Source organism: Chionomys nivalis, chromosome 19 (genome assembly GCF_950005125.1).
Source record: "Chionomys nivalis chromosome 19, mChiNiv1.1, whole genome shotgun sequence".
In the NCBI taxonomy this organism is placed as follows: Eukaryota; Metazoa; Chordata; class Mammalia; order Rodentia; family Cricetidae; genus Chionomys; species Chionomys nivalis.
Genome location: NC_080104.1, coordinates 8,344,092 through 8,368,233, shown reverse-complemented (window position 1 = coordinate 8,368,233; position 24,142 = coordinate 8,344,092). Strand labels below are relative to the sequence as shown.

The following is a 24,142-nucleotide window of genomic DNA, read 5'->3' as shown; positions in this document are numbered from 1 at the left end:
GAGGTACCATGGCCAGCTCTAGAGATATCCTAGTCAACCAGCCACTTCCATTAAAGTCACAGCTTACCGGCTTTTTGTTGTCACGTAGATCTGATTATCTCGAAGTGACTAGCACTAGTGCCCGCCAGGAACTTGTTCAGGAAAGCAAAGCTTGCTATCTTAAATCATCATCATCATCATCATCATCATCATCATATTTAATTTATCCTTATCCCTCCTATAAGTCATGTACCACTTTAGGTGCTTCAGGCGTCACAATTCATATCAAAATAGGCAAGGTCACTGCCACTGTGATCTCTCAGTGACACCTGATGAAGCTCGGTCCAGAAAGAGAACCAGCCAGGCTCCACTGCCCATGGGGGGTAGCACCATGCCTGCAGCCAAGTATACTCCACCAGAAATCCATGTGCTTCTCACTGACACACCTCTCGTGAATCTCTACCAGAAGGGCCTCAAGTTTAGGGATGAACTCGGTGGTAATGAAAGAGTTAACTGTCAAGCTTGAGCTGGTGGGAGAGGTTTGAGGCTAGGAGTTCAGTTCCCCTGGGAGGGTGTGATGTAGATCAGAAAGGGCTTGGCTATAAATCCCAGGCAGCAGTGTTTACTGACCACTGACTAAGTAGCCAACTTGAATAAGCCAGCTAATTAAATTCAACAATAGCTCCATAAAGTACACGATGTGGGGGTTTTTGAAGCCCATACAAGAACATTTCTTCCTCTTGCTCCAGTTCAGGGCCAATGCGGAAATGGATCCAAGAAGCAGACATGTGGAGGCTGGAATAGCTGCCACGGTTCTGAGAAAGCAGTTGGGAATCCATGGCTTTAGATTTCTGAATTTCCTAGTGAGCAAGGCCAAGTCACAAGCCCAGTCACCAATGGTAGGCCCTCCCCACAAGACTGGACAGATGCACCCACCCTGCAGGCGGAAGATCCAAGAGAAGGGGGAAAGGGAGTTAACAGGCTGGCTCACAGTTCCTCCAGAGTTATGGGTCAGATGCCTCGCCTCTTTCCTGAGGATGGGCTGGGAGGGAGAGAGGATGAGTAGTCGGGCTTTCTTTACCACATGGTGTGAGCCTCGGCCTATCCCCAGAGATGCCCACATGGCTTGGAGAATGAAAGTTGAAGGTTTTCCTCTGCACAGTTCCCCAGGTGTCCCTGAGGCACCACCAGTACTGAGGGGTAAAGAAGGGTCTCTTTGGGAAGCAAGAAGTCAGGACGGTTCCTCTCCCAAGGGTTGGAGTACTCATGTGTTCCATCAGGGAATCGATTGCTCAGGAATCCTGCACATTGTACCCTTACCTGGAGCTCAACAATTAGGCCTCCTGCAGATCCCAGGTAGGTGGGAGAAAGTTTTCAACCTGCCTAGAACCAGATCTACGGCACAGCAGAAGCTCCCTGAGGATTCAAATGCAGCCAACCTTAAACTTAAACCAGATAACTTAAGAGGTTTCTTGTTTTCTTGGTTTACTCATCCTGTTTGGGGGTGCTTTATCAGGTGTCAGCTAGAGATCAACCTGACAATGATCTCACCTGTTCTTGTGACTTGAATGAGGTAGTTGGGGCCTGGAGGCTAGTACCTGGCCCACGGTACCTGGTCCATGGATACACTGTAGGTCTTTGCATCATTGCTGTTTGGAGATGGCTTCTTTGAGAAGGATGGAGAAGAGCTAAGGAGATGGTTAAGTTGATGGAGTGTCTGCCTTAAAGGATCTGTGTTTGATCCCCAGAAGCCGCATAAAAAAAAAAAAAACAGGCATGGTGATACACACTTAGGATCTCAGTTCTGGGAGGTGGAGACAGGTGGATCCTGGGAACAGCAGACCAGCCACCATAGCCTAGTTTGTGATTTCCAGGCCTGTGAGAGACCCTGTCTCAAAAACAATAGTGTATAATGCCTGAAGGACAACAGCCTAGGCTGTCCCCTGGCCTCCACATACATGCACTCACACACGCACCTGCACACATGTGAACAAATATGGACACACATACACTGATTTGCTTTTTTAAGAGGGAAGACTGGAGAACGTACCAAATGCAAGCAAAAGACAGAGTAGCTCAGTAAGAAAGCATCAAATTCTAAGGATGTGGGATGACAGAGCCAGAACAGGAGTTGAAACTGAGGAACACAGAGGAGGAACCCCTGAGAAAGAATGGCAGGGGTCTGTGCCATCAGTCTGGCAGAGTAGTGCCGATTCAGTCACTCAAAATAGAGCTTCACTCTCTCCAACCCTGCAATTTCCTCCCCCTCCTCCTGCTCCCTGGGCCACACTCCACATGCCTGTGTCCAGACTCATTTGTTTAAACTGCCCCCCCACTCCTAGGCCTGCCCTGGGGACTCGAGGAATCTGAGAAATGTCTCCAGTTCCAAGTGCTGGGGGGAGATAAGTGTAATAAAAGGAAGAAAACCCTCCCTATAGACTTGTCCTGGTAGGACTTCCCAGCACTGCTCCCAAGTTCCTCTTTCTTCAACAGATGGCCAGCCATCCTGACTCAATGTTACTATGCTGGCTAGAACCTCCGGGATCAAGAGAGCACCAGTAACCTCCTTCCCATCACCGGACCACAGCAGTTTCTCTGCCATCTTTGACAATCTCTACCTCCCCTCATTTCATCATTTGGCTTGATGCTTATTCCTGCCTCTTCCTGTTTAAGCCTTCATCCATACATAGTTGTCTGGACCAGGGGTGCACAGTAAAGATTCGGATATAATGACATACAGAGCCCTTGTCCTCTAATACCAGGCTATGGGCACGCATGCACTCCTAGTAGAAAGGGGATCCTTGGGCTCCTTTTCATGTTCTGCAAGTCTTCTGTGTATGTATGCACACACATGTCCATATATATGTATGTGCTATGTTCACATCTGTTAAGATGGGTTTGCATGTGTGCATGTGTGTAGGCTGGGGTCATCTTTGACTGTCATTTTCCAGGTACCTCTATCTTTTTGTTTCCTTGGCAGAGTCGCTCACTGGCCTGGAGCTTGCTAAGCAGCCTAGGCTGGTCAGCTTGAAACCCCAGGGATTTACCTATCTCCACTCCTCTAGGGCTGGGATTATAAACACATGGCCCCATGCCAAGTGTTAGTTTTTGTTTTCACACAGGTTCTGGGGACTGAACTTAGACAAGCACTTTGCTGACTAAGCCACCCTCTGGAGCCATCTAAACTTCCCAGCCAAGGGTGAGACGCAACCAAGTCTTCCCACCCTCCCTATTGCACACACAAAACACATGGAGGAAATCCCACTACCAGATGCACATGCAATGAGCTTCAAGCCCCACACTGCTTCTCTGATGCAGATTTTAGAGACTGGTTAATCATCAAGACATGCCATCTTCTGTCATTGCCTGGCTCCCGTGTCTGGCATGTAGCTTCAGGCAACATTTAGCCCCCTGCTTCAATGTGTCAGGTACTAGAGACAAAAGACAAAAAAGATCCTTTCCCAAAGACCCAGTAGAAGGACACACAGAGCCTATTGATGACCTGAGATGGGCCTCTCGGTGACAGGAGTGAGATAGCCCTGGGCTGGGAGCAGAGGGGAGCATCCAGATACTATGGCCACCTAGGTAGAACTTCCCAGATGGTGGTTGTTCATGGGGCGCACACTAGGAAGGGCTTTCTGGAAGAGGCGATGCCAAATCCGTATCTTATAGGGGAGAAGCAGGAAGTGTGGAAATGAGCCTGTGACACTGGCTTGGTTTCTACCACTTCCGGTCATCTTAGTCACCTCCCACTGACTTGGCTTCCTGCCCTCCCTTGGCCTCTGTCTCAGAATGTCCCTTCCACTGAGGCCTTTGTTTAAAAAAAGAGAACTCACATCAGAAGCATATGGTATGCTTGTCTGGGGCTGGATTTTCTCCCTTCATTTTATATAGAATTGACATCAATAACATGATGCTAATGGTGAAATAAATGCTAAAAACATAAAGCAGAGAATTTATCTCCCCTTGACTATTTTTAAATTCTTTTCAATATTTATTTATTTACTTAAAAATTTTAATGATTCATTTACTTTATTTTGTATGTATGAATGTTTTGCTCACATGTATGTGTGTGTGCCACTTGTACACCTGGAGCCTGCAGAAGCCAGAGGAGGGCATCAGATGCTCTGACACCAGAGATATAAATGGCTGTGAGGTACAGGTGCCTTGCTTCTCCACAAGTGCTCTAAACTGTTGAGACATACTGTAAGCCCTCCTCTCATTTTCTTTAGCTTTTTTTTTTTTTTTTTTTTTTTTTTTTTTTGAGACAAGGTCTCACTCTGTAGTTTTGTCTGTCTGGAAATTAACAGAGATATGCCCGCCTCTGCCTCCCAAGGCATGGGATTATTTTATTAAGAGGTTATTCTTTGAAATTCTCATACATGTATGTAATATGCTGTTAATCATATCCACCCTCACTCTCTCCCTCCAATTCCGTGTGGTCTGTCCGATCCTGACCTTTAACCTCTGGACTTCAGGGCCTCTCTCCCTCTTTTGAAAAGATAACCCACCGAGTTCAGCTGGTGCTGCCTGTGTGTGCATGACTGTGGGATCATCGCCACAGCACAGACAACTTTCTGGGAGCCAATCTGCTGCTTCCCACAAAAGTGATTATTTTCCTTTATCAGCTGACAACTGCTAGTAGCTCCAAAAGTGGCTTTGGGAACCTACCTCCCTGCTGGTGTCTCACTAGATTTATCTCATACAGGTTCCGTGTTGGTAACCACTGCTTCTGGGAGTTCATGTATGCAGCGCTGTCTAGAGGCTAGCACCTCACAGCACATCCCATCCTCTGCCCACTTTTCTGTGGTATTCTGTGAGTGTTGAGGGTAGGGAAGGTCGGTATATATATTTCCCATTTTAACAGATGCCCAGAAATCTCCCTTGCTTGGTCTTTCAACTCCAGGGCAACCAAAATCCAGAGCTGAGTTTCCCAGTGTTGCTCCAGGACCCTCAGTCACTGGGAAACTGCCAAAGACAGAAGAGGGTGGGATACTTGCCAGATTGGGGGCTGTCAGGGCTGCACAGGGCTCAGCAGACAGAATGACAGTCACAAATCACGGGCTTTTTAGCTCTGGAAGCAGGGTATGGGATCAACTCTTTATTCTTTTGTCTCACTTCTGTCTGCTACAGTCACCTGACCAGGTAGGGAAATCACTTCCCAACTGAAAGGACAAGGAAAGGTACTGTGTTCTCATATCTAAGATGGAAGGGGAATTTGGAGCCCACTACCAACACACACAGTGGGTCCTTATAGTCATTCCTGGCAGAGCCAATGGCCAGCAGCCCAGGGGAGCCAGCAGCCCTTCCTCTGGGATTTGTAATATACTCCTTTGGATTGCACTACAGATCACTGGGAGCCAACTAAGAACCTGTCCCCAAGACTTCCCTCTGAGCAGAAGCCTGGGCCCCAACGATGTATTGGGGCTGAGGATCTGGATGTTCAGATTCTTGTTGGCTCTGCCATGAAACTCACTTGGGAAGGTAACTCCTTCTTTAGTAAGATGCAGGTATGGCAGGACATGGCTAATAAAGGATGCGTGAGGCATGTGTGGGAATTCCAAAGTCAGAACACATGTCAGCTATGATGCCTTTACAAGAAAAGTATTCCCAATGTATTTTCCCCAGAGAAACCAAGAAATTGTTTCCCCCTTTATTTTCTCTTCTGTTACATCTAAACTGTGAGTTTATTTATTGGGGAGAAAACCAGAAAAGGAAATAGCGTGGGGGATGGGACTTAGAGTAAGAGGTGACCGGAGGCAAGAGAGCATTGCTCAAACATTAGAAGGGAAACACAGTAACTGGCCAAAATTCAGGGTGACATCATTAGGAATACCCCAATGCCTTGGCGAGCCTCAGGGAAGGGGCGTGGGCTGCGGAAAGGACATGCACGCAAACACCGCTTAGAGATATCCTGCCCCAGAAAAGCGCTGCTCTGCCCAAAGCAAGGCAGTAGCAGGTAATGAAGTGACTTGCTGGGACTGCCATCTCTAGCCCTCGCCTCCCAGAACAGAGCTAGAACAACGCCTGCACAGGTGTGCAGAGTCCTGGATATACCAGGAAGCCCTCAGCTTCTTCAGCTGCAGCTATCAGGTCCACCTACAAATGTCCAGGGACCCACCCTTTTCCAATGCATTGGTGAATGCCAGTGAGCGTCTAGTCATGCATCAGTGATCAGTATCAATCCTGCTACCCCACAGCCCTGCATCAGTGGGCATCAGTATCAATCCTGCTACCCCACAGCCCTGCATCAGTGGACATCAGTATCAATCCTGCTACCCCACAGCCCTGCATCAGTGGAAATCAGTATCACTCCTGATACCCCACAGCCCTGCATCAGTGGACATCAGTATCAATCCTGCTACCCCACAGCCCTGCATCAGTGGACATCGGTATCAATCCTGCTACCCCACAGCCCTGCATCAGTGGACATCAGTATCAATCCTGCTACCCCACAGCCCTGCATCAGTGGACATCGGTATCAATCCTGCTACCCCACAGCCCTGCATCAGTGGACATCAGTATCACTCCTGATACCCCACAGCCCTGCATCAGTGGACATCAGTATCAATCCTGCTACCCCACAGCCCTGCATCAGTGATCAGTATCAATTCTGCTACCTGACAGCCATCCAAAAGCTCTAATGTTGCCTGTCTAGATGGTGTCTTGGGTGTCTCCAGTCTCCTACCTACTGAGTCTCCCAGAGGCTTAGGAGGGAGAATATATAAGAAGCTAGAACATGGGGGGCAGGGGGAGATGACCTGCATTCCTGCACTCTGCTCCCAATAGTACTCCTTATTTGTGACACCGTGTTTGATGAGCCAGTTTACCTCCCCATGCCCCAATGCCTAGATTTGAGTCTGGGAGTGACTCTGACAGGCAAACCCTTTGAACCCTTGACCCCAAGCCTTGGTGATATTTGAAAAGTTGCAGGGCCCTTGCCAGCTGCACCATGCTGGTGGGAGTTGGTAATTAGAGACAGGTTTTCAAGATGACACCCACTTGCTTCTAGTGACAGCCTTCCTCTGCATCCTGTCCACCATCATATGAGCAGACAGCTCTGTGACAATCTAGCTGATATCCCCTCCACCATGACTTCCCTGCTAGGAGGGATTAAAGTCTCTTTGAAACTTGGTGCCTGTAAATGGAGACTGTGCTTTCATTTCTCAGCCTCCCAGACCCAGATAATCACACATAAACTTCATAATTATAACACTGCTTGCCCAATTTCTCATGCGTATTCCTAGTTAGCTCTTACATCTAAAATTAACCCATTTCTATTAATTTATGTATCGCCACGAGGCTGTGGCTTACAGGTAACGTTCTGGCATGTTTCTCCTTTTACGGCTACATGGCATCTCCCTGATTCCACCCATTCTCTCTATATACCTCTGTTCAGATTTCCTGCCTGGCTTTGCTTTGCTAAGTCATTGGCCAAATGGCTTTATTCATCAACCAATAAAAGCAACACATATACAGAAGAACATTCCACATCAGAAGCCAAGATAAACATTTCCCTCCTTAAGCTGATTATGTTGACCATTTTGTCATAGGAATGAGAAAATTGACAAATACCCTTAGTTTCTTATCTCTCCATTTTCCACACACTCAATTGCCATATGAAAAATGATGCATTTTATACATTTATCATCTCTCTTCAGGGATCCAACCTGATCCGACCTAGTCATGGATGTCAGTGAACACCCAGGCATGAGTCTCTGTACATATAACCTTCAAGGGGCATTTTTCTCAGCTTTCTTTGCTACCTGAAGTGAGTAGATTCATTGCCTAATGCATAATAGGCCCTTGAAATACAGATAAAGATATGAATCTTAACTGAGCAGCTGTCTAAGCTCAGAAAGTGATGCCACTGCACACGCCCCTGTTAACGCATGTGATGTCTCTACCACACATGGATGAAGCAACTATAAAATATGATACGTGTGAATTTGGTTGCTCAGGTCCTTGTTATGTGCTGAGCAGCTGATGGCTAACTGGAGACAGCCAGAGTTAGGCTGACTTAGGCACGGCCTGGAAAGCTTAACCCCTGACTCTTCTCACTCCACAGCAAGGCAAGGCTGGGCTGCGGGACCCCTGGCAGCTGTCCAGGTGGAAGAAAAATGTCAGAGGTGTGTGACCGCAGAGCCGTTTTGGTTCTGATGTGGTCTTGACCCAGGCAGCTAGAAGCTCCCCTACTCTCCTGCTGAGAAAGCTGCCTGGGCCTGAGTGTTTAGGAACTCTTAAGCTGAGCAAGCTGAACGGTGGGAACTTCTGCCTGCCCGGGTCCCACGCCACATCCTGGCCTTGGAGGATGTAGACCGAAGGTCTGGCCATGCTTCCCAGCTATTCCCAGGCGGCCTGCTTTCCCTCCAGCTCAGCTGGGATGCCTAAACCAAAGGGCTACAGAGGCAGGTCTGTTCCCTCCAGCATCACTTTGTATCCGCTCAGAAGAGGGAAGATTGTAGACCTCTGCACATGGAGGGTCTGGTTCAAACACTAGCTTCCATCAGTCCTAAAGCCCCTGGCCCTGCTGGCCTGGGGAGACTGAGAGTCCAGGAGCAAAAAAACCTCTAATGACCAAGTCACAAAACCTACCACTCCCACCAGAGGCTTTTCATGTCTCTAACTTCTCAGAAAGTTCTAGTCTATCAATTTCCCCAAACGCCCATCCCTTTCCCTGGATGACCCAGGAAGAGATGTCACCAAGAGGGGTCTCTATAGATGAAAAGGAAATAGATAAAACTCAGCAATGGTCCCCTGGCATCCTGCATTCCACACCCCTCTAGAATATCCCAACTCTGGGCCAGGAGTGGTCCATGGTAAGGAGACAGCAGAGGGAAGACACAGCATGCACTCTTTGGGGAAGCAGGCAGGAAGGATAGCGCTATTTCTAAATGCTACATGGGACACAGTGCAAGATGGCATGGGTGAATGGTATGTGACTCAGCTTGGGAAGGAGAAAGACACTGCAGAAGGGCCATTGCAGGATACTCCTGGAAAGCAGTACCCTGGGCATGCCTCAGTAAGAGACACTGAATGATGACGTGTCTCAGAACGGATCAAGGAGGGCGCCAACTCCCAATCTTCAGGGACTTTCTCCAAGGGCAGGAATATGTTTCTTTCTGTCTCATTCTAAGAACTGGACTGGAGACACACATGCACCTCAGTCTTCTGAGGAATAAAGAAATGCCCTGCAGGACAAGCCTCTACTAACCTGAGCAACCCTTGATCTTCTCACTTCCCGTTAGCAGTCCCCAGAATTTCTATTGTTCAATCTCTTCTTAGCTGACTATTTAAAGCTCCAAAGGCGGTAACTCCCCATCCAGTTTCAAACAAGGCATCTCTCAACCTCCAGCACAGGACAAAAAAACATGACAAAAAATGGGGTCCTTGTGCATTTTCCAAAGTAGTACTGGCTTCTCCCCCACAGTCACACTTAAGCCACCGTGCTGTGCACAGCTGCAGGATCACACGCTGCTGTAGACAACAGCCAGGAACAGGCAGGTAGTGCCAAGATGTATGATTACTAGCTACACAAAAACAGCAAGGTATATGCTCCCTATAGCCAGTCTGGGGCACATGAGAGATGCTCCAGCTCCCAACCTCTGGGCTTCTGCATGGACCACAGCACGAGAAGAAGAGATGTTGCTTGCTGTGGCCTGTACAGACACCATCCCATGACATCTGGGATGTTTGGCCTCCGAGTAAGTGTTCCAAACACCAACTGCTTGTAGCTTCTTGGTGAAAAATTATAAGGCCTTCATGACGTTTATGGTACTTACTCACATTTAGTGAGACGTTACTACATGCCAGATGGGGCAGCTGGGACCATGTCTTCTTTTGCATGCCTGTCTCCCCCTCCAAATCTCATTCATTGAGGACTAGATCAATAACTCAGCAGGCAAAGTGCTGGCCTTGCAAGCTAAAGGACCCGAGTGTCGTTTCCCAGACCCCATGCTTAGAAAGCCAAGTGTTGTGCTGGGGAGATAGCTCAGAGGTTAAAGCATTTGCCAAGCAAGTGTGAGAGGGCCAGAGTTCAGATCCCCAGGACCCGTGTAAGTCCTGGGTAGGGTAGATGATGGCCCTTTGTCATTCCGGTCTCAGAAGGTAGAGACAGGGGACCCAGAGCAGACTGGCTAGCAAGACTAGCCGTACTGATGAGCTCTGGGTTTGACTGAAAGGCCATGCCTCACTTAATAAGGCAGAAGATTGATAGGAGATGATTCTGACATTAGCCTTAGGCCTCTACATGCACCACACATACATCTGCACACATGTACACCTCCATGCATGTGCACCATACAAACACAGATACGATACACATACACACACTCGCATAAGAGTCCTCATCACGGTGTATTTAAGATGTGGTGGCTTTGGAGGAAGTGACTTGACCCTCATGAATAAATTAATACCTTAAAAAAGAGAAAAAGACCAGTGCAGGCTCTGCACCTTCTACAGTGTGAGGATGTAGCACTGCCCCCTCTAAAGGGTAAGAGTAAGTGCCACTGTGGAAACAGGGAGACACTTCCCTCATGGGAGTTACCCAGCCAGTGCCTTTATCTCATCTTCAGACTGTAGAAACAGGAGAAATGCTGGTTCACGGATTCTGCAGTCTGGGATGGTCTGCTAGAGAGGCACCAGCAGGCTGAGATGGCGAGGATCCTTGCCTTCTGGGAGCCAGTAGGCTGCTGAGAGCCCAGAGGAATGTGCTTCCACCTAAGCTACTGAAAGAGACTGGGGAAGAAACAGGGCTAGCCGGAACTTTATACACACAGGGCACCGTGTGGAGTCTAGAGTGTGGCTGTTATTCCTCAGGCGTGAGTCTGCAGGAAGCTGCAGGGCAAAGGTTAAGAATGCTTGCAGCGAGGCATGCAGGACCTGGGCCGGGGCTGAAAAGTCATCACAGGGTTCCCGCTTCTGAGACCCTGAAACTGGGTCAAGGATTTTTCTAGATTTCCCATTAAAAGATTGTATGTTCAGATAAAAAAAAAATGTCAAGGGGAAGTCAGGCGGTGGTGGCATACACCTTTAATCCCAGCACTTTGGATACAGAGGTAGGTGGATCTCTGTTAGTTGGAGGCCAGCCTGGCCTACAGAGCTAGTCCCAGGATACCTAGGGCTGTTACACAGAGAAACCCTGTCTTAAAAACAAAACAAACAGAAAAAAAGAAAAGAAAAGTCAAGGGGAGAACAGTTCAGCATCACATGGAGGCAGAAGCCAAGCCCAAGCACTGGAACCCTCGTGGCCCTGCCACGGGCTCTGGAGTCAGAGAGCACTTCCACAGATCCTGTGGTAGTGTGAATGAGAATGGCCCTTGCACACTCATGTGTCTGAATACTTGGTACTCGGTTGGTAGAAGTCTTTTTTTTTTTGTTTTTGTTTTTTTTTTTTTTTGTTTTTGTTTTTGTTTTTCGAGACAGGGTTTCTCTGTGGTTTTGGAGCCTGTCCTGGAACTAGCTCTTGTAGACCAGGCTGGTCTCGAACTCACAGAGATCCGCCTGCCTCTGCCTCCCAAGTGCTGGGATTAAAGGCATGTGCCACCACCGCCCGGCTTGGTAGAAGTCTTTAGGAAGGATTAGAAGATGTAGCCTTGTTGGAAGAGATGAATCTCTGAGGGTAGTCTTTGTGGTTTCCTCTCTCTCTCCCTCTCCCTCTCCCTCTCCCTCTCCCTCTCCCTCTCCCTCTCCCTCTCCCTCTCCCTCTCCCTCTCCCTCTCCCTCTCCTCTCTCTCTCTCTCTCTCTCTCTCTCTCTCTCTCTCTCTTCCCTCTCTCTCTTTCTCACACACACACACTCTCTCTCTCCATCTCTCTCTGATATATACTTGTGGATTTGATGTAAGAACTCAGTTCCTTCTCCAGCACCATGCTTGCCTGCCTGTTTTCATGTTCAACATGATGGTCATGAATGCTAAGCCTCTAGAACCATGAACCCCAAATTAGATGCTTCCTTTTGTAAGTCACCTTGGTCCTGGTGGTTTGTCACGGCAATCGAACAGTCGCTGTGGCAGACTCCACACACAGAAAGCAGAGGTGTGAGCACTGCCGTTCTCTCTAGCATCCATTGCCACTCTACACACCCAGCCCAGATGACTGACTCCAGCAAAGCTTGTCCCCTTTCCTCCCGATGGCCCTGCCCTCCCCCCCCCGTTAGAATCCTGTTCTTACCTTATGTGTGGATTCAGCTCTTCCTTTCTCTGAAACACACCTTCCCATCCTTACCCCTGAGAGCCCTAGATGCTAAGAAAGAAGATGCCTATCATTGTCAAGTCCACAATGTCAGCAGGGAGCCTGAAGCTGTGCAGTACATCACTTGTCCTAGGCCACCAGCACTCTCTCGACAGAGCTGTGTGTACAAGCACAGCCTCCATATCTCAGCGCTGAACTCCTCCCCCAAGCAACATCAGTACTGGACAGGTTCTGGATGATTCTTGGATTTCATTGGCTTCAACTAGAGATGGTGCACACACAGTGGAAACAATTACAAATATTCAATTCAAACAGAAAAATTAAAGCCAGGTGTGGCAGCTGAGCCTGCCACCAGCACTTAGGAGCTGAGGTACAAAAATGATCATGAAGTCAAGGCCAGTCTAGGTTACTGAAGGAGTTCCAGACTAGCCTGGGCTACAGAGTGAGACTGTCTCAAAAAAATGTTTAAAATTTCCCCAATTCCTAGCCAAGATTCACTAGAAAAAAAGTTTTCCTTAAGTATTATGAACCCAGCTAAGGTCCAAGCTACGGTGCCTCTCTCCTTAGAAGACAGTCTCCAGTACCCTAGAGACTAATTGTAACCTCTGATCTTTGTCTCAAATTTACCTCTTAAAACTAGGGGTCCACCTGCCTCCCGCAACAGCACAGACCATGACAGCAGGTGGCAGGGAAGGTGTGTGGTCAGCACAGGACAGCGCCATCCAGGCAGAGTTTGGCTCCTCCTACCACAACATACTGAACTCCTTAAACAGGAACTATGGCTCTGATGGACAGGGAGCTCGATCCCTGAGCAGGGCTCCCCTTTCACAGGACAGGTCAGTAACCTGGGACTCCAAAGCCATATGAAGTTCAGCACTTTCCTCTAACCAGACTTGGCCATAGACCCCTACTCCTAGGGCAGTTTTGATCCCTCATTGTTATATTCCAAGTAGCCTCCTGCCACCTAAACTAAGTCAAGACACATCCTGGATGTGACAGGAGAGGCAGAAACTGAGCTCTGGACTCTGCCTGGCACTTCCTCCCAACACTGAGTTCCTGGAACCTCCTCCTGCTGAGAGGCTATCTGCAGGTCCCCTGCTGCCTCACATGTGGGGCTCTCTTGCAGCTTGCCCACCCTCCTGTGGTGCTGGCCATCTGCACATGGACGTGGCCAGGGGCTCCATCTCCATCTACCTCACTGTCCACCGTCTCAGTCAGAAATCAGGGTTTGTTTTCTTAATTAACTGAAAACACTAACACAGGGGGCTGGGAGCTGGCAGGGGCCTAGCCTTCAGTAGCTGCTAGAAAAAAAAAGTTACTTTGAAATCTAGATCATCAGGCCCCCAAAAGGGATGTCAGAACAAACAAGGACACTTGATCTCAGGATGCAGGGGCTGGCGCCAGCTCAGGTTACAAAACCAGAGATGGATTTGCCCACAGTGCCAACAGGTGATGAGTTCCTAAGCACAGCTGGGCCCCACAAAAGCCCCGTTCTGCAGCATGGACTCTCGGGGAGAAGTTACCAGGGCTTACTCTAACACCATGTCCAGGTGGGCATGGAGCTGGGAGGAGAGGAGGAATCCCACCCTTGAAATAAAGTAAGAGACAACTTATTAAGACGTAGCATAATAGGGCTGCCGGAGAGTCAGCACAAAGCTGACAGCCCCGGGAAAGGGGAGAGTGGCCTGTGTTGGTGAGGATGAAGAGGAGGAAGGTCACAGCAGGACGTGAAGAAGGAACCCCTGATCTGAAGAAGGGATCAAGCTCAGAAGTGGGTAGTGTGTAAAACAGAGCTGGAGGGAGGGCGTTCTTGGTGAAGGAGACTGCATAAGGAAAAGCTAGGAGGCAAGAAAGAGAAGGGAACCTTCAAGCTAGGCGGGAGGGGCGGGCTGGAGATGTGGTCTAGGTGGCGGATGGCTTGCCCAGCAGGAGAGAAGTCTGGAGTTTGATCTCCAGCATGAGAAAAACAGGGTGTGGTGGCAGCAACTGTAATCCCACTGCTCAGGAGTAGAGGCAAGAGGACTGGAGTTCAGGGTCATCCTTGGCTAGAGAGCAAGTTTGGGGCCAGCCTGAGCTACATGAGATCCTGGATAGAGAAAAAAGAAGAAAGGGGAGAGAAGGGAGAGAGAGAAGGGGAAGGGAGGGAGAGGAGGGGAAGAGAGAGAGAGGAGAGGAAGGGAGGGAGAGCAGAAGTAGAGGAGAGGACCAGAAAGACAAGCAGGAGCCTGTGGCGGGGATCCCAGGTCGGGAAGCCCAAGGAGACGTGCCATGGGGAACTAACTATGGGCTTCCTGGGGTCCTTCTGAGTCATCCTTGGTCCCTTGGGCTCTCATTCCGACTCCAGTTTAAGACACCAAGCTTCCAGATGATAAACACTGTCATTTTAAAAGACAGCACATTACCAACTTGAACACTGGGACAGAAAATAATTCTGATGCCAGTGGTAGGCTATTTGGTGGCCAGCCAGATGATACAGAACCTTCAGATAAGCATTAAAATGTAAACACAATGTTGCAATTTGTCAAGAAAGAAAACACTCTCCCCATCTTCTCAGACCTTGAGAAGAACATCTTCACACTCCCAGAAGGCTCTCTGCGCCTAGCTCAGAAGACTCTAGTTGCCGGTTAGCACGCAGGCTATGCAGTTAAGATGCCCTGGGCCCTTGCCAGCATTTGTCCCAGTTACACCTTTGGTGACTACCACATGACTGACACAGGAAAGCTATCAGTTCAACTTAGTTAAATAAATGGACGGAATTAGTGGGTAAGAGGATGAGGGTACGAGGTGATGGATGGATGAGGGGATGGACAGATGAGGGGATGGACGGATGAGGGGATGGATGGATGAGGGGACGGACGGATGAGGGGATGGATGGATGGATGAGGGGGTGGATGATGAGGGGATGGACGGATGAGGGGATGGATGGATGAGGGGATGGACAGATGAGGGGATGGATGGATGAGGGGATGGACAGATGAGGGGATGGATGAGGGGATGGATGGATGATGGGGTGGAAGGATGAGGGGATGGACGGATGAGGGGATGGACGGATGAGGAATGGACGGATGAGGGGATGGACGGATGAGGGGATGGACGGATGAGGGATGGACAGATGAGGTGATGGACGGATGAGGGGATGGACGGATGAGGGGATGGACGGATGGATGGATGGATGGATGGATGAGGGGGTGGATGATGAGGGGATGGACGGATGAGGGGATGGACGGATGAGGGGATGGACGGATGAGGGGATGGACGGATCAGGTGATGGACGGATGAGGGGATGGATGGATGAGGGGATGGACGGATCAGGTGATGGACGGATGAGGGGATGGACGGATGAGGGGATGGACGGATGGATGGATGGATGGATGGATGGATGGATGGATGGATGAGGGGGTGGATGATGAGGGGATGGACGGATGAGGGGATGGACGGATGAGGGGATGGATGGATGAGGGGATGGACGGATCAGGTGATGGACGGATGAGGGGATGGACGGATGAGGGGATGGACGGATGGATGGATGGATGGATGGATGGATGGATGGATGGATGGATGGATGAGGGGGTGGATGATGAGGGGATGGACGGATGAGGGGATGGACGGATGAGGGGATGGATGGATGAGGGGATGGACGGATCAGGTGATGGACGGATGAGGGGATGGACGGATGAGGGGATGGACGGATGGATGGATGGATGGATGGATGGATGGATGGATGGATGAGGGGGTGGATGATGAGGGGATGGACGGATGAGGGGATGGACGGATGAGGGGATGGACGGATGAGGGGATGGACGGATGAGGGGATGGACGGATGAGGGGATGGATGGATGAGGGGGATGGACGGATGAGGGGGTGGATGGATGAGGGGATGGATGGATGAGGGGATGGACGGATGAGGGAATGGGTTGATAAGGAAATGAATGGATGAAGACACCCAAGTCTCATTTATGAGTTCCCAGTTCCAAGGGTGTACAGTCTTCAACTATCCAGTTCCTGTAAAATTTATAAAACTATTCATGACTCTGACTCAAATAGTTTCTTTGAGCGGAACCTGGTAGGTAAAGCACTCACTTGTCATCAACTTGTGTGATCCTCAGAACCTATGCCCGAAAGGCTAGTGCAGCAGAAAACTCTTACAATCCCAGTGCCAGAGAGATGGAGACAGAGGATCCCTGAGACCTGCTCACCAGCCAGTATTGCATAACCAGTAAGCCCCAGGCCTCAGAGACTTATATCTCAACAAACAGGTAGATGGTACCTGAGAAGCATCTGAGGTTGTCCTCGAGCCTCCACATGAATGCATACCTATGTGCAGCTGAGCACACACACACACACACGGATTCCTATAGCACTCAATGAGCAGACAAGCCCTTGTCACAGGGACGATGCCTTCAAGGTATACAATAAATGGTACTGATCATTATGACTCTGCAGGATGGCCTCTTCTGCCCCTGGACGCGCACGTACACACGCACATACACACAGCGCTCCAAATCTTCACAGCCTCTAGACTGCTTCCTGGCATCTTCTGTTTCAGTAAGTTCTCTGTTCAGACCCTGGCCCAAAGAAGAGTTTAGAATTCAGCGAAAAGCTTCCCTGAAGAGGAAGTCCTCAGAATCAAAGTTGCAGCTGTGTGCAGCCCTGTCCACTGGAGGCCCCAGACTTAGGCTTCTGCATGCACACATGTGCAGGTGTACCTAGGCATCTGAGGTCAGCTGCAGCTGTGCTCCTGCCCCAGGAAATGGGCTTGGAGGACCATTTGCCCTGCACTGTGGGATGCTGGCTCAGTCCCGTTCTCCCAGCATGGTCCTGGACCTTTTGTCCATGTGTTCTCGTGCCAGCTCTGGCGACCTGGGTCTCCCTTCAAGGCCATGTTCCCAGGCCTCAGCATAACAGGCTGTCCATTCTTCCGTGCCCTTGGCAGGCCTGCCGCCTCCCACTAAGGCACAGCCTACTGCAGTTCATGGGCAGCTTTCCCCACGCCAAGGGAACAGTATGGACTCGGGGACCAAGCCTGGTCTGACCCTTACCCAGGAGGACGAGGACTTGGTCTAAATCCCCTGTCAAAATATACCCGCAAGGTTTTCCACTTCTCTCAGGGGCTACAGGTGACATTCTCTTGGGGGCATTTTCACAATTACTGGCCATACTTTGTTTTGAAGGGGGAAAGCTGTCATCTGTTCCTTCTGGTCACCGGTCCTCAGATCCAGGTCTAGCTATATCCAGGGGCAGCCTTCTGCCTGCTTCCTGAGAAAGGCAACAGCTGTGAGGAGTGTTGAGGGTCCCCCACCTGCAAGGGAATCCCAGCCCCGCCTTTTCTCCCTCTCACATCTGCCCATCCCACTGTCAAGATCACCACAACCTAGCCCAAGACCTGCACTCTAAAATCCCCAAGTTGAGAGACAGAAGACACAAAGTTTGTTCACACTCACCAAATGCATCCAACTATTTTCCAACTTTCTTTTTCCAGCTCCTGATCTCAGCCCTAAACAATGAGCCTCTTCTGGCCCAGAGCCAGGGCCCAGCTACTGAGGGGCTTCAGGCAGGGAGTCCTGTGGGTACAGACTCCCACATCACTGGGAGGGACCCTTTCCTCTAGAGGTTCTGAACTCAAAGTGAGGCCTGGAGGGTTCCAGTTGCAGCCCAGTATCACCCAGCAGGAGAGGCAGGAGGAGCAGCCAGTGCCCCAGCGTGCATAGTGTGCAGCTGCCATTCTTAAAGAGATAGTGTTCCTGAGCCATTCCGGGAGGGGTGACAGGGAAGTGATGAATGAGGAAAGGAACAGAAAGGGAAGACAGGGAGAGGTGGAGAGAGGAGGGAAGGAGGGAAAGCAAGGGCAGAGGAGACAACAGGCCTCAGAGAAAGTGCTGAGAAGGCACCAGCACCCACTGAGCAGGAGCCTGGCCTTGGGGTGACAAGCTTCTCCACCATCCAGCCACATGAGGCATGGAGGTATAAGGTCCTGTGTCAGGGGCAGCTTTAGTGCAGGGCTAGAGCTACCCAGGGGGGAACATGACACCCCAGAACTAACTCACTGTAAGGCCTGCAGGCTTCCTAGGAAGTGAGGACAGAACTGAGGGTCACTCCAGGCACTGTTGCTGTGGCTTCCACTTTACAGGTTGGAAGCTGGAGCCGGGGAGACTGTTGTGTCCCGAACAGTGAGTGGCACAGTTCAGATTAGATTGTACAGATCAGTGTCGGCCTCTTGGAAGAGCCTAAGGCAGCCTCCCGTGTGCATCCTTAGACACCAGGATTAATTAGTTCAAGCCTCAGAACAGCTGGCCTTCAATACAAAGGGCCTGATTTCCATGCCCACTGGTAGGAAACACCCCCAGTCTCCACTACTCACATCCACTTCATAAGGGAGGTAGAAATGGCTTTATTTTGTTTTAGTTTTCTCCCCTTCTTTATAATAGTCTGTATTATTTACATTCGATAAGGGGCAGTTATTCTTTGTAAAGATAAAAAATTATGGTTCCACTTTATTTCTCCCATAACAAATATCTCAAACAAGCCAGAGATTAGACAGAGAAGATAAAGCAATCAGCATGTAATTCCTAGGAGAAAGGAAAGTGCAAAATCAGCAGTACAAGCAGTGTGTGTGTATGTGTGTGTGTGTACGTCTGTGTATCTGTGTCTGTGTGTTCCTAAGTGCAGTTCCCACAAAGGCCAGAAGATGGCATCTGATTCCTTGGAACTAGAGTTATAGGTGGCTGTGAGTCACCCAACATGGGTGCTGTAAACCAAAATTAGGTCCTCTGCAAGAGCATCAAGCACTCTTAACCAAAGAGGCGTTTCTGAATCCCTAGAGGCAGATTTTAAATAAAATTAAAACAAGCACATTCTCTTTAAGACAAAATAGAAATAAAAAGCTTGTATTAAAAAATTAAACTTACTCATTTCTGTATGTTATCTGAGATCCTTCACAATTTGATCAACATCTCATCTGCAGCTGCCCCTGCACCCCATTTGTTCTTTGCACCCCTGACCAACAACCCAGATCAGAGGAGCAGAGACTACCATGAGCCCAGGCCTCTTCCTTAAAGGACCTGGGTAACTTTCAAAACTGGGCTGGGTCATCTCCCTGCTATAGCATAGGCTCCTGCTATAGCATAGCCTCCTGCTATAGTAGAACCAGCTCCCTTCTCTGCTTGCCAGGCTTTGCCTTGTACTGTGAGCTGAATGTCTGTGGCTCCCTAGAATTCAGCGCAGTTCACAATATGATGTAAGTCAGAGGCAAGGCCTTTGGAGGGAGTTAGAGAGATCTCAGAGAGCTACTGCACCCCTTACACCATGTAAGAACACAGTATAAAAAGGACTGCACAGGACCTGGGAAGCCAACCCTTAGCAGATATCAGATGTGCAGGCCCCTTCCTCTTGGACTTCCCCTCTCCAGAATGATGAAAATGCATGTTTGTTAAGGTCACCACCCAGGTTATTTATTATAGCAACTTGAACTGATGAAGACACCATCCAGAGTTTGCAGTTAAATCTGACACCATTCTAGATCCTAATTAATTTCATGCCCATGCAGTCTTCTCTTCCAGACATCTAGCACCAGGCATTTTGTGGCATAAGGCACACATGATGGTAATAATAATAGTAATTACTGTTGTTATTTTAGTGTGTGTGTGTGTGTGTGTGTGTGTGTGTGTTTAGAACTTGCTCATACAGTTTCTCTTTTGAATTTCCTAACAGGCAGCCTAGGTGGGCACTGGAATTACCAGCTATAAATGCTGTAGGGTAGGCAGTGTTCGAGGTCCTTGCAACTCTATCTTTTGGTTTAGCTTCAAAGACCTGGCCAAGCTCTCTGCCCTTTTTCAGCTAGACCAGGCAGTTCTGATCCTTGGCCCCTGCCCTCTGCATGCCTCCCCAGCTCAGCTCTCAGCTCCCTTCCAGCCAGGCGGGAGAGCATCAGGCTTGGGTGAGGTTTTCCAGCTGATAAGTAGCACACAGTCTCTTTGCTAGTGTCTACTGCATGGCCCAGAATGATCCCTCAGCTTCCCGGGAGAAAACTTTGTCACCAAACTCCAGCTGGACCCCACTGTGAGAGGGTGTGGATCAATGGTGTACGAAATTCCAGAGCCATAAGAAACTCCCAAGATGCACTGCACCAGCTGCACTCCAGCGAGCTGGGAAAACCAGAGCTCAGACTGGGAAGGGACTTGTCAGAAACTTGGAGTGAGATGGTGGCAAAATTACACTGCCCCCTGCATCCAAGCAGGAAGGATTCAGCTGGATGGGATGGCACCAGGAGGGAGACACAGCATCATGCTCCTGCAGAACAATCTTCAGTGGCAGAAATGGTACAGATGATTCCCGAATGCAGCACCAAATGGAGGAAACACAGAATAAAGCAAAGAGCAAAGACAGGGCTGGGAGACAGATTAGTAAGTAAAGTGCTGCCCCACAAGCACGGGATCCTGAGCTCAAATCCCCAGGATACATTTAAGCCTCACAAGGAAGCTGTGCTGTAATCCTAGTTCCAAGTAGAAAGAGACAGGAGGAGTCCCAGAGCCCTCTGGTCAGTTAGTCCAGCTGATGGTTGAGCTCAGGTTCACCTGACATTAATCTCTGGCCTCCACTGGCATGTGAAATGCATGCATACATACTTGCACATACCCATGTGCAAATATACATAACAAATAGAAAGTGGAGGAAGATATTTGTGCTGAATCCCTCGGGAGGCCAGCCACATCCTCCCATGTTCCTTTACAAGACTCTCCCTAAGATGGGGGCATGTGGATCTAAGTCCATGCTGGTTTCCACGCTGGCTTAGCAGAAAGTGCTGAAATGGCAAAACCGTAGAAGGCCACAGATGGATACTCCCTTTCATCCCCAGATAAAGTGATTCACTGTTGTTTGTTCTGGTGCTTAGTCAGATAGCCTTGGTCCAGGCACGCAGTTGACGGGACTTCCTGAGCCCGGCCGCATCACTAATTTTGCCCCATGAGCTGACTAGACATTGGAAATTGTGATGGCTAATTTTGTATGTCAACTTGGCTGTGCACGGGGCCAGATAGGAGCCAAACACCAGTCCGGATGGTGCTACGAGGGGACTTTTTCATAGAATCAGCATTCTAATGCTCAGACTTGGAATGAAGCAGGTCCTCCTCCACGGAGCCTGTAGATCCTTCCTGAGTAGCTAAGACTTGGGCAAGGAGCAGGAGAGACGGTTCAGGGGTTTGAAGTGCACGATGTTCTTTCAGAGGATCTGAGTTTGGTTCCCAACACCCAGGTCAGGCTGCTCATAACCACTCCAGGTTCAGATAACCCAATTCTTCTAGCGGTGAAGTCACCTACCTGAGGGAACTCTACACCCAAACTGCCTTCAGACATGAGCTTCATCATGGGTCCATCTATGGGTTTCAAGTCTGCCACCATTGTGTAGGCAGGTGGGTAAACAGCAGAGTCTCCTGTTCCCGTTCTTATGGAGAAGGCTAACTAACACAAGAGTCCTCAGAGGCACAGAGATTTTAATTGGAAAATGAGAAGTATCTGTTCACTTTTCGCTCCTGGGCACTTAGCACCAAGACTTGTAGATGGAGCAGCATGTGATCTTTGTTATTCTGCCGTGAGGGCACCTGTGATCTTACAGTACTGCTCACACAACACCTCAGTTCATCTGCATTACAGGTGGCCTGACAGGGAACCCGAAGTGACAACAAATATAGCGTGCCTGCTGTCACTAGGTCACCCTTGAGTTCCAAGAAGCAGCCTTTGTGTTGGGAGAATGTACTCCCCACAAGGCTCCACGCTGAAGCCCTGTGCTCTGGGTCCAGACAGTCTGCTCTGGGTCCAGGGAACACAGTGTTTGAGGACCGTGTAACTCTGCCCTTTAGGGGTTAGGTTTGTCCAGATGACCTTGAAGGTCTAGCCAGGCTCCCCTGGCCTCCATTGAGAGGTAGGTCAGGCCAGGCAGCCATTTCCTTGGGAAAATCCATCATCCACTTTTAAAGCAACACCCATTTAAGCAGCCTTGGTTCCTGAGTGGGTATCGCGACCAGAGCCCTGTGGTCGATCACAGAAGACAGGTAGCAAGGGTAGGAAATAGATGTCTGTTGTTCAAAGTCACTGGAGTGTGGGGATTATGTGTCAGCAAGCACTATGCCCTATGCTCACTGGCAGGCTGGTGTCTTACTGAGATGGGACAGCGCCTAGAGAGATATCTAAGGACACAAGCAACCACAGTGTGTGTCTGTCCGTGCTGTGTATACAGGAGTTCGTGGGGCACAGAAGAGGGTCAGATCCACTGGAGCTGCAGCTAGAGGCAGCTGCGAGACACCGTGTGAGCGCTGAGAACGGAACTCAGGTCCTCTGGAAAACCAGCAAGTGCTCTTAGCCGCAGACCCACCTACCCAGTCCTCCAGGAAAGGATTTCAATCTCGGAGTCCTCCGCTCTTCCTCTAGTTGCCCAGCCTCCTCTCTGTCCGTCTTGTGGCCCTGTGAGTCTTGGCCCAGAATCCAACCACAGTTGTGTCAAGGCCACCAATGATAATCTTAATGGTAAAATGTCTCTAGGACATTCTCTGAGTTCTGTTGGGGACTCTGACCTGATTCTGGAATGAAAAGATTTCCAAAGAACAAAACTTTCCACTTGGACAAGAATGTTAAACACGGTTAAAAAAAAAAAAATACTTGGTACTAGAAATGAGTTGATGAATATTTATAAGCCCAAACCAAAGGCCATTCCCTGGGAGGTTTCTTGCTGCACGAGGAGGGTCAAGAGGACCAGAGAGTGATCTGGACCCAGAGCAGACTGTCTGCCGAGGGCTTGAGTGTGGAGCCTTGTGGGGCGTACATCCACCCAACACAAAGGCTGCTTCTTGGAAGTCAAGGGTGACCCACAGACAGCAGGCACCTTATATCTTTCTTATCAGTGAATACATCCTGTCCCCTAATCTTAAATACACTGTAGAGATAAACTCCGGGGCAGCAGAAGATGCAGTGGGCCCCATTTATTATAGGAAGAATTTAGTTTGCCACAGCTTCCAGCTGGGAGAGCTTCCGCATTGCACTCCCCTCCCCAGCCCTACATGCACACTCCTAGTGAACGCTGGTCAGTGTCTGGAGATGTTTAAGCTGTCACAGCTACAAAATGCTCTAGAATCTCTGGCATACAAGATAGGAGGCTACCAGTTATTTTACAATGACAGCTCCCCACCCTTCCAGGCACACACTACAAAAATTATCTGACCCAAGATAAAAACTCTGATAGAAAGTAAATCCCAGTTTATATTTGTGTGTGAGAAAGTGTGCATTGTGTGTGCCCATGCACACACGTGTGTATGGAAGCCAATGATCAATCTGCTGGTATTGCTCCCCTATATTCATTTATTTTGTTCTTGAGACAGGCCCTCTCACTGGGACTCTGACTGGGTCCTCTGACCAGGCAGGGCTGGCTGGCCCGTGAGCCTGAGGGTCTGATTGTCTCTGCCTTCCCAGAGCTGAGGGCACAAGCATGCACCACAAATTCAGGGGTTGTGGAGTGCTAAGGATCAAACTCAGGCCCTCGTGTGTATATAGCAAGCTCTTCAGCAACTGAGATATCGCCCCAGTCCCAAATCCTTGTTTATAAGGCTGTGAAGGTTAGAAGAACATGTAGAAATGATACCCTTCCATAAGAAAACACATATACACGTGAAGACACAGACACACCAACTCTGACCATACTGGAGAGCATTATGCAGAACAGTGTGGTCCGTAGCAGTTGGAACTAAATGCCATGGTGGCTGTCTCTTTTTCTCTAGGGACAGCCAGAACAGAGCTGTGGATGTATTACGTAGAAATTATCTTTAGGTTTGCAGAGTGAAGAGAAGCATGTTTTAGAAACTGAGCTGGGGAACAGAGACCCTCACTCTCAGTGTGCTAAACAGAGGGACATGTTTGTGCAGTTGCTGGCGCGCACCAAAGGGACAGAGGGGGAGGGCCGAATGACTGCCTTTTGGCCAAAATCATCTCCTT

The 24,142-nt window shown here is 49.4% G+C and overlaps 1 protein-coding gene across 3 annotated transcripts in view; it reads right to left on the bottom strand.

Annotated features, from left to right (window-relative positions):
* The window catches only part of Daam2 (dishevelled associated activator of morphogenesis 2), a 122,443-nt gene that overhangs the window by 63,258 nt on the left and 35,043 nt on the right, over positions 1 to 24,142 (bottom strand). The window contains exon 1 of one of the 3 annotated variants that reach the window (XM_057751329.1): positions 17,611 to 17,708. The exons of the other annotated variants lie outside the window; for them this stretch is intronic. The gene's annotated coding sequence lies outside the window, so the exon portion shown is untranslated. Of the gene's footprint in view, positions 1 to 17,610; positions 17,709 to 24,142 lie in introns of those variants that run through there. 3 annotated transcript variants of the gene reach the window in all.